The sequence below is a fragment of the Callithrix jacchus genome, chromosome 3, assembly GCF_049354715.1.
Source record: "Callithrix jacchus isolate 240 chromosome 3, calJac240_pri, whole genome shotgun sequence".
Classification (NCBI taxonomy): Eukaryota; Metazoa; Chordata; class Mammalia; order Primates; family Cebidae; genus Callithrix; species Callithrix jacchus.
Genome location: NC_133504.1, coordinates 76,513,448 through 76,522,275, shown reverse-complemented (window position 1 = coordinate 76,522,275; position 8,828 = coordinate 76,513,448). Strand labels below are relative to the sequence as shown.

The 8,828-nt window shown below is 34.6% G+C and overlaps 1 non-coding gene across 1 annotated transcript; it reads right to left on the bottom strand.

Annotated features, from left to right (window-relative positions):
* Positions 1–3,152: 3,152 nt before the first annotated feature.
* On the bottom strand, positions 3,153–3,259 carry LOC118152539 (U6 spliceosomal RNA). Its single transcript, XR_004741295.1, has one exon. It is a non-coding gene; the product is annotated as a U6 spliceosomal RNA (small nuclear RNA).
* Between the last annotated feature and the right edge of the window lie 5,569 nt (positions 3,260–8,828).

Genomic DNA, 8,828 nt, shown 5'->3' with positions numbered 1-8,828 from the left:
TAAAAGATCCTAATCAAGCAGCAATTTTTAGGTTTTACTTTTTGTTATTATGATTAGTACTGTAAGTATGCCCCTGGTGATTCTGGGAATAAACAAGTAGCCCATAAATTACCCTGTGTATGTGTGTTTTAGATGACTGAGTTCAGGTGTCTTAATTATTTCAGTAATTGGAAATATTAATAGTTGTGTCTTAAGAGCATAGTAGAAGAGAAAGGGTTTGCTCAGAGAATTTGGAAAGTAGCATTGTCCTCGGACAAGAAGGAACATTTCTAAAGTTTTACCCAAGGCTATGTGGTTTAAAAATGTAAATAGATGTTGAAGAATTGTATTTGCATGTCTGAAATGAAAGCCCAGAGAATGGGGTGGGGGGATGTTTCTTATAAACCTGGGCTCCATTATTGCCCTCAATCTGCATTCTTGGCTGGCTCCCTGTTTATTTCCTCTCTGCTTTTGTGATGTGCCAGGTCACCGTACTGATGCCGCAAACCTGATCCAAACCTCTTGTGGCCATGCCCAGGAGGACCGTGCAGGCAGAGGAGCCAGTTTGGAGCAGAGATAGAGTGCGGCTGCAGGTGCTGGTGCAAGCCCCATGAGAGGTAAGGAGTGAACAGAGTTCTGTAGAAACCACATCCTCCTACAGGCATCCTGCTGACAGAGGTTTGGCCTTCTTCTTGGGACTGCTCTGCATGAGTGACACAATCTCATTCACAAAACAGAGCGACAGGTTAAAACAGAATATAGAACTTTGGAAAAACACAGTATTTTAACAGAAGATATTCTGATGCACACATATCTTGTCCTTTTTGCCCGTCAGGTTTACTTGCATTTTATATCTTTTGGATTATAAACCACAAGAAGGCAGAGACGGGTTTAACCTGCTAATCGTTTTATTTTTCAGAGCCTCACAGTGATTATTAAGTATCTGACAAGAGAGTAAATTAACAAGAACTAGATCTGAAGTCATCAAATACAAGATAATATTGAAAGAGAACTCCCATTGAAAAGTCCTGTGCCAGCTGGTCCTCTATCTTCTTCAGACGCACTCTATCTACATTACCATATTATGTCTTCTCAGCCTCAGTAAATCCACCTCTGGGAAAAAGGGCCGACAAAGGCTCAACAGCGGAGTGGTGTAACAGGGACACACCTGTCTGCTACAGAGCACAGAATGTCCACGTCAGTAAGCAGGGCTCTGGAGGTATCCTGGAGTTCAGAAGTGTTGAGCTCAATACTTTCCTAACAAACTTTCAGAGAGCCTCTTAATAGAAGCTCAAAGAAAAATGATGCCACCTTCGATTTCATGGGTGGTGTAAGCCTGGAAGATCATGTTATGCTAAGATATGATCTTCTATCCAGGGACCCAGGACCCTAGTAGAGAAAAAGGACAAATCTAAGAAGAGGGTCAAACACTGTTACTCTCACTACCATTTACTCCAAAGTTGAAGATTACACAAAATTTACTCTCTGACAGGAACACAGAAAGAACATAGCCTCGTAGCAATATGGGCAACAGAGGGAAGCTTCCTTTGTTGTTGTTATTTTAGTATGGCACGCTATCATTAAGGTTATTTTTTATTTATTTGAAATTCTATTTTCTTGAAGAAGCAGAGACTCTAAAGAGTGTACAATCGAAGATTTAGAGACTAGAAAACATAGCTCCTAACCAACTTTATGAACAAGGCTGAGCCCTTATATTTAGGTGAAGAAAAACTTGGCACTTGCGCTAACATTTGTATCACCTGTTAATGCGCCATTGTCCTACAGTAGAAATAAACCCAGATGGGTTTATTGATGAACACCTGGAGAAGAGCAAAGTTAAGCTGGCTATACATGCACAGAAAAATTATATATTTTATTGCTAACATTCTTGGAAATAGGCATTTCAATAAGAACATTTAAATGATGTATTTTACAGTTGTGTCTATGTTGGAAAAATGAAATAGAGTATGTAAGTTATGTCTGATACACTCACCTCATGTAACCACATCCTGTGTCAACTATAGTTGTCCTTTAACTTATCAAAATGTTTCTCTCAAATCTCTACCTGAATGTTTAGACAGTTCCAAGATGTGACATTCTCTAGGAAGATGAGGACTAAATTTTGATTCATGTCTAATAATTTTCCATAGTATCTCACTGTTATTTGTTAACTGTGTATTTAAGTAAAGATTATTATCATATAACAAAACACTACTATCTTAAAATTATTCTCTTAACTGAAACCAATATTGTGAAGGCTGAGTTTCATAGGGACAAATATTTGAAAGGACTTTTTTCTTTAAGACACAGAAATTGATAAAAATAATTTTATTCAAATTCTTTGAAATTATGGTAAAGATGGTGAGAAAGACATGATTTTTATGACTATATCTGTCTAAAAATTTTATAATAGAAATACATTAACTTTCTATGTAATCATTAAATAACATTTATTTGAAACAACAGTTTAAATATGAATTTTTTTCACATATGCATTGGAATTTCCTTTGTCTTTTGAGTTTGTGTGCATATTATACAAAGAAGATGCAGAGCCAAGTGAAGACTGACTGCTAAAACAGTTCGCCAATCTCAATCTACGCCCGACCTGTCTGTGGATGTTAAGGAATGTCAAGAAATAATGGAATAAATTATTGAAGACATTCTTTCTGTGTGAAATATTTGGAATATGTCATAACAGCTTACTGAGGATCACAAACTGTTATAAAACAGCATTAATGTCCGTTCTCATCTCTGATGGCACGTTCCCAATTTTTTTGTGTAGCTGATAAAGCACAAGCCAATTTTTGTCAGATACTTTGCGTTAGTTTTGTTAGAGATGTTACAAAATATGCTGAAACAAATAATGATCAGTTGTTATTCTGTGTAGGGAATTCTACCTATTTGACAAGAACTGCTTCTGAAAAGCTTCTACGGAGCTTTAAAGGGTGCATCTGCTATTGGAAAGATTGCATTGATTTAATGATGCCTCCAGAGGGCACTCTTCACTCAGTTCAGGTCGAAAATAGTTTCTGAGGTTTTCATTTTGAATTCAGGAGGGCGGGTATGAGTGTAGACAATGTGTGGTGTACATGTGAGTAATAATTATAGCTCATTTCTTTTGTTTCATTTATGTTAAAACTTTTAATAAAAAATATTTCTCTTATTTTCTTTTTTAAAAAATGTAACACTTCACAGATTTGCATTACATCCTTGCACGTAGGCCGTGCTAGTCTCCTCTGTATTTTTCCACTTTTAGTATATGTGCTGCTGAAGTGAGAACAATTATTTTGGTTTTAAAGTTGCAATCATTGTTGGACATTTATATGATAGACTTACATCCAATAGCTTCTTCCTATATGCTCTGTAGAAGCTTTTCAGAAACAGTTTTCATTACCTATGTAGAATTACCCTATACGTAATAACAATCAATTATGATTTGATTCAGAATGTTTTGTGCCATCGCTAAAAAAGACGAATGTAAGGAATCTGACAAAAAGTGTTTTCTGCTTTATCAGCTATACCAAAGTATTGGGACATGCTATCAGAGAAGTGAGAAGAGACATTACATTGTCATATGTAAGCTGATTTTTATAAAAAATTGCAATAATTCATATTCATTCTCTTCCTTTGTGATCTTCATATGGATGTGAAACTGATGATCTTGGAATTTCTTTTTGTGCCAAAAATTAAGAAGAATTTAAAGAATTGATCAAATATGGTATACTTTTGACATCAAATTATATAATAAGAATACATTATAATTCATCAAATAAAGTAGGAATTATTAATCTATACAGATAAAAATGTTAAAATAAACATAAATGGCTTTTCTTTATGTTAGAATGCCTACTGGTAAGTGTAGAGAACATTATGTATTAGAAAATCGTTACTTGACAACTATCGTAGTAATAATCTCAGTAAGAAGTATCAATAGAGCTAAGACTAGTGGCTGAAAATCTGATAAGAAATTGGATCTTTACATAATTTCATACTCCCACCACCAAGTATGTAGTGAATAATAGGGGATATATAAAAGAATAGCATTACATTGGAGAATCTTGGCAGACATCACCTTAATCAAATGATCAAAGTTAAAATCATTTGTAATGAGAAAAATCCAAACTATGACCACATGATAAAATGGATTTAAATAAAGCATCACATCTGTGATATTCTTGCCAAAAATATAAAACCTGAATCTAATTGCAAGGAAACATTAACCAAAAGAAAATTAAGAGACATTCTAGAGAATGTTAAGTCTAGAATGTTTTAGAGTTATCAGGTCATGAAAGTTAAATGAGGGCTGAGAAACTGACCCAGATTGTAAGAGACTAAAAACTATGAAAACCAAATGTAATGTAAGATCCTGGATTGGAGCCTTTTTTATACAAAGGATATTAATAGGATAATTGGCAAAACCTGGATGGGGTTTGAGGATTAGATGTAGTACTGCATCAATGTTCATTTTCTAATTTTGAGGATTATCTTATGATATTATTGGAGAATGTCCTTGTTTATAGGATATGTATACTAAATCATCCAGTGGCACCTTTTTTAATTTAATTTTTTTTCTTGCTCACAGAACAAACTTTAAACTTCTAGTGGTAACTTATTTCCAAATGGCTGAGGAAAAACTATTTTTGTACACTTCTTAAAAATTTTTGGTAAGTTTTAAATTATTTTATAAGTGCAAAAAAGCAATTAAAATATTAAACCTAAAAAATGAGATCTGATTTGATACTTAAAATTATCTCTTGCTCAATGTAGGAATCATTTTATAAAAATGAAATGAGCATTTGATTATGTAGCAGGACTAAGATGCAGAACAATAAATCTTTCTTGGGGTTTATGAAATTAGTGCAAACCAAAGCAACGAAGATGATTTAGTTTTTGTTTTGTTTTTCTAAAAGGATGTGGAGAAAGAACATTTATGTGCATCAAATTACTGTGATAGTGTGTTCTAGCCCAAGGATTCTAGAAAATGAAATGAAATACTCCCACTATAATACTTAAAGTTCACATAGTAAAAAGCACAAAATAAACAAACAAAACCCTAACCTTGAATGTCTTCACCGTTGTTTTGTTTAATGGCTGGCATTTCATCTCCCTGTGGACTTCTCATAATAAGCAAAAAGGCTCTGTTGGAATCCTCAGATTATAGAAGCCTGCCTTTGGAAATGTGAGTCAGTGCTGACATCCATGGAAAATAGGAAACACACACACACACACACACACACACACACACACACACACAAAGACTTCTTCTCAGCGGGGCTCAGTGACTCATGCCTGTAATCCAAGCACTTTGGGAAGCCAGGGTGGGTGGATCACCTGAGGTCAGGAGTTCGAGACCAGCCTGGCCAACATGATGAACCCTGTCTCTACCAAAATTATAAAGATTAGCTGAGCGTGGTGGTGGGCACCTATATCCCAGCTAATCAGGAGGCTGAGGAAGGAGAATCCCTTGAACCTGGGAAGTGGATGTTGCAGTGAGCCAAGATTACACCACTTCACTACAGCCTGGGTGAAAAAGCAAAACTCTGTAAAAAAAAAAAAAAAAAAAAAAAAAAACCTTTTTAATTAAACCAATAAATATTTTTTAAAAACCTCATTGTGTAAGTCCCATACACCTTCAAAATCAACTGTCTGTGTGCTCATAATTTCGGATGAGATTATAGAAGAAATAAATGTGTACAGAAGAGAATTTTAAAAATTATTTTTTAAAAAACAGTGGTGTGAGCCTTGACATCAGACAGCCACACATGGATTAAAATGGAATTATATCACAGCATTACTTTTGGCTGGAAAAGTTATAAAACATAAAAAAATTATTGACTTTATTTATTTCTCAGTATAGAGAGTGAACCATTTTTTTCCTAGGTGAAATGCCAAAAACACCTGGTTCTCTTTGTTTATTGTAGCATGTCAACAATCAAATTCAGATGGGAATTAACAAGGGTCATGACACTGTGAAAGACCAGGAAATTAAAACAGTTATCTAGAATAAAATTGTTGTTCATCATTATCCTCTTCATATGATTGACATAAAAGCAAATCCAGTATTCGTAGTAATGCAGCTATACAAAGGCTAGAAGACAAATTCCTAAGACTGGGTAAGTTAGATTAGATGGCAGCAACGGCAAGTCTCACATAGAGCTGGCATTTCAGAGATAAACCGACCAGGGCTGATAGCATGGGGAGTAAGAACAGGGACCAGCAGAGGGTGAAGTGAACTGGTTTTGTAAGTAATGATAGGATGGAACAGTACCATTCTGCTAAAGAAATGACACTTTCCCTCAGGTTGCTGATGCTTGTAGAAATACATACAAACAAACAGACCTCCTGCCCAGGCTAGTCACAGTGATGGCAAGATTCATGGAGCCAGGCACTGCATTAAACATCATATGCTTGATTTCATTCAGTCAGCAGAAGGCCCTCTGGAGATGGAAACTCTCTCCCTATTCTTAGAGTTGAGGGAACTGAGATTCACAGAGATTAAGTAATTTGCTCGAGGTGAGCTCTTAACCACTGCATTTACTCAGGAATAAATGATCCATTTCCTGTACACAGAAAGAAACTGACAAGATCTGTAATATTTTCTTTTTATAGCTTTTGAGTCTAAAACTAATAATGTGATAAAAATCCATTTTAAACCTGTGTTTGTAAATTGCTAAAGGTAAAGAATTAGAACAGAACAACTAGAGATAATGGTAGAGGCAGGTCTTTATATAAGTTTTTTCCTGTAAAAAGTATAGTTTTTTTTAAGTAAGAAAATAAATGAATGCATACAATATTTGGTTCTAAAGAGCTAAAATTCCGGAATTGGTACAGGAAGCAACTGGGTGTGATTGGCTATGTAGTAGAAATCATAGCAATTAAACGTGAAATTTCAGTGAGATTTGGAAAACCAAAGAATCTGTCACATTTATTTTTTTAATGGAATTACAAATTTCTTAATGGAATTACCTGAGATATAAAGTATATACAGTTTCGAAGTTGAAAAGAATTAAAAATTCCTTAGTAATATACATTAATACCCAAGATAACAATAAATATTTAGCAAAGGCTAAACAAATGCTGAATAAATAAATAGAAAAAAGAAATACTTTAATCTTTTGTATATATTTATAATTGTTACAATAACACAATTTCAGTGTAGAAAATTTAGAATAAACATAATAGATTTGCTCATATTTTCTATTTATATATGTATTTTAAAAATTGAGATCAGAGATACATAGTGTTTTATTTTTTCTGATTAGTGTTTCATCAGGTCATTAAAATACATAAGAAATAAAATTCTCCTTTCACTCAAAGATCCAGGGGTAGAATAAGAATTCAGTTTAAAGCATTCAAGAACAAGCACAAAGAGACTTGATTCAAAGTCTTAATGAACTTAAAAATATATATACAATGTGTTAAATACACCAAAAAAGGGGAAAACATCAACTAGAAAGCAGCAGGCTATTTATTGGTGGTACATAAAAGTTGTACTCATAAATAGCAAGCAGATGGCTGCTAAGAGTTAAGAAACTTGGTTTAGCTTTACTGTTAAAGACTTTGGATGCTCTTAAACCAATGTTCTCTTTAAGAACACCTAAGTCCGGCCAGCACTGCGGCTCATGCCTCTAATCCCAGTGTTTTGGGAGGCCAAGGCCAGTGGATCACCTGAGGTCAGGAATTCGAAATCAGCCTGGCCAACATGGAGAAACACCTTCTCTACTAAAAATACAAAACTTAGCTGGGCGTGGTGGTGGGAGCCTGTAATCCCAGCTACTTGGGAGGCTGAGGCAGGAGAATTGCTTCTCGTGGGAGAAGGGGGAGCAGAGGTTGCACTGAGCCGAGATCATGCCACTGCACTCCAGCTTGGGTGACAGAGCAAGACTCTGTCTCAAACAAAACGAAACAAAAACAATAAAAAACACCCAGGTTTAAGCTCAAATACATATTTGAAGTATTTAACTTTTTTTTAAAGAAAAATGAAGAATCAAAGAGAATAATGAGAAAGAGATTGTCTTTAACATGTAAATCTATTTCAAACCTAGATGGAAAGCTAAACATAAACAAAAACCTGGGAATTACCCAAGAATTCTGAAGAAATTTGGGGACAAAGTTAGAAATCCTCCTCAAAATACATCAGCCACCATGAAAGAGAAATGAAGATTGTTGATATGATTCTTGTCAATAAGGAGAGCCATATAAGAAAGTTAAAGTCCTTATCAGCGAGCGGTGGAAGGTCACAGCATGGATTCACTACTATACAAATGATTTACGCTATGGAAATAAAAATTTCTGTAATGACAAATCTTGCTTGACTGATTAAACACACATGTGAAAGATTCACTAAGGTTACAGGCAAAGACAATTTTAAACATTTAGTAAATATGAAAATGTTCTGTCATGTTTTTAAAAATAGATCCTAGAAAAGAACTAAAGGATGTGGATAATAAGCATATTTCTGGGTGAGTGTAAATATTATTTTTTCTTAAGGACCTTGGCTAGGAGAAGTTTCATTCTTGTTGTTGTTGTTATTGTTGTTTTTTTGAAATTACTTCTAAAAGCAAGTAAGCAACGACATTCTTAGGACTCTTCAAACCAAAATGCTAAGGCAAAAGGAATAAACTACAGAGAAAATGCACAAATGTATAGCAATAGGCTGAAAATTAGCACATGACCTTTACTGAAAGAATTGCATTTAGAGAACAAAATAACCCAAAAGATGTGGATTTGATATACATGGCTGAAACTTTCTGTTGCAAAGAGGTTTACAAGGCATTTAGATTGTTTGCTTATGAAATCATTCTCACAGAACTACAGTGCAAAATTTTTCAGTGACTAGATTTTATTAT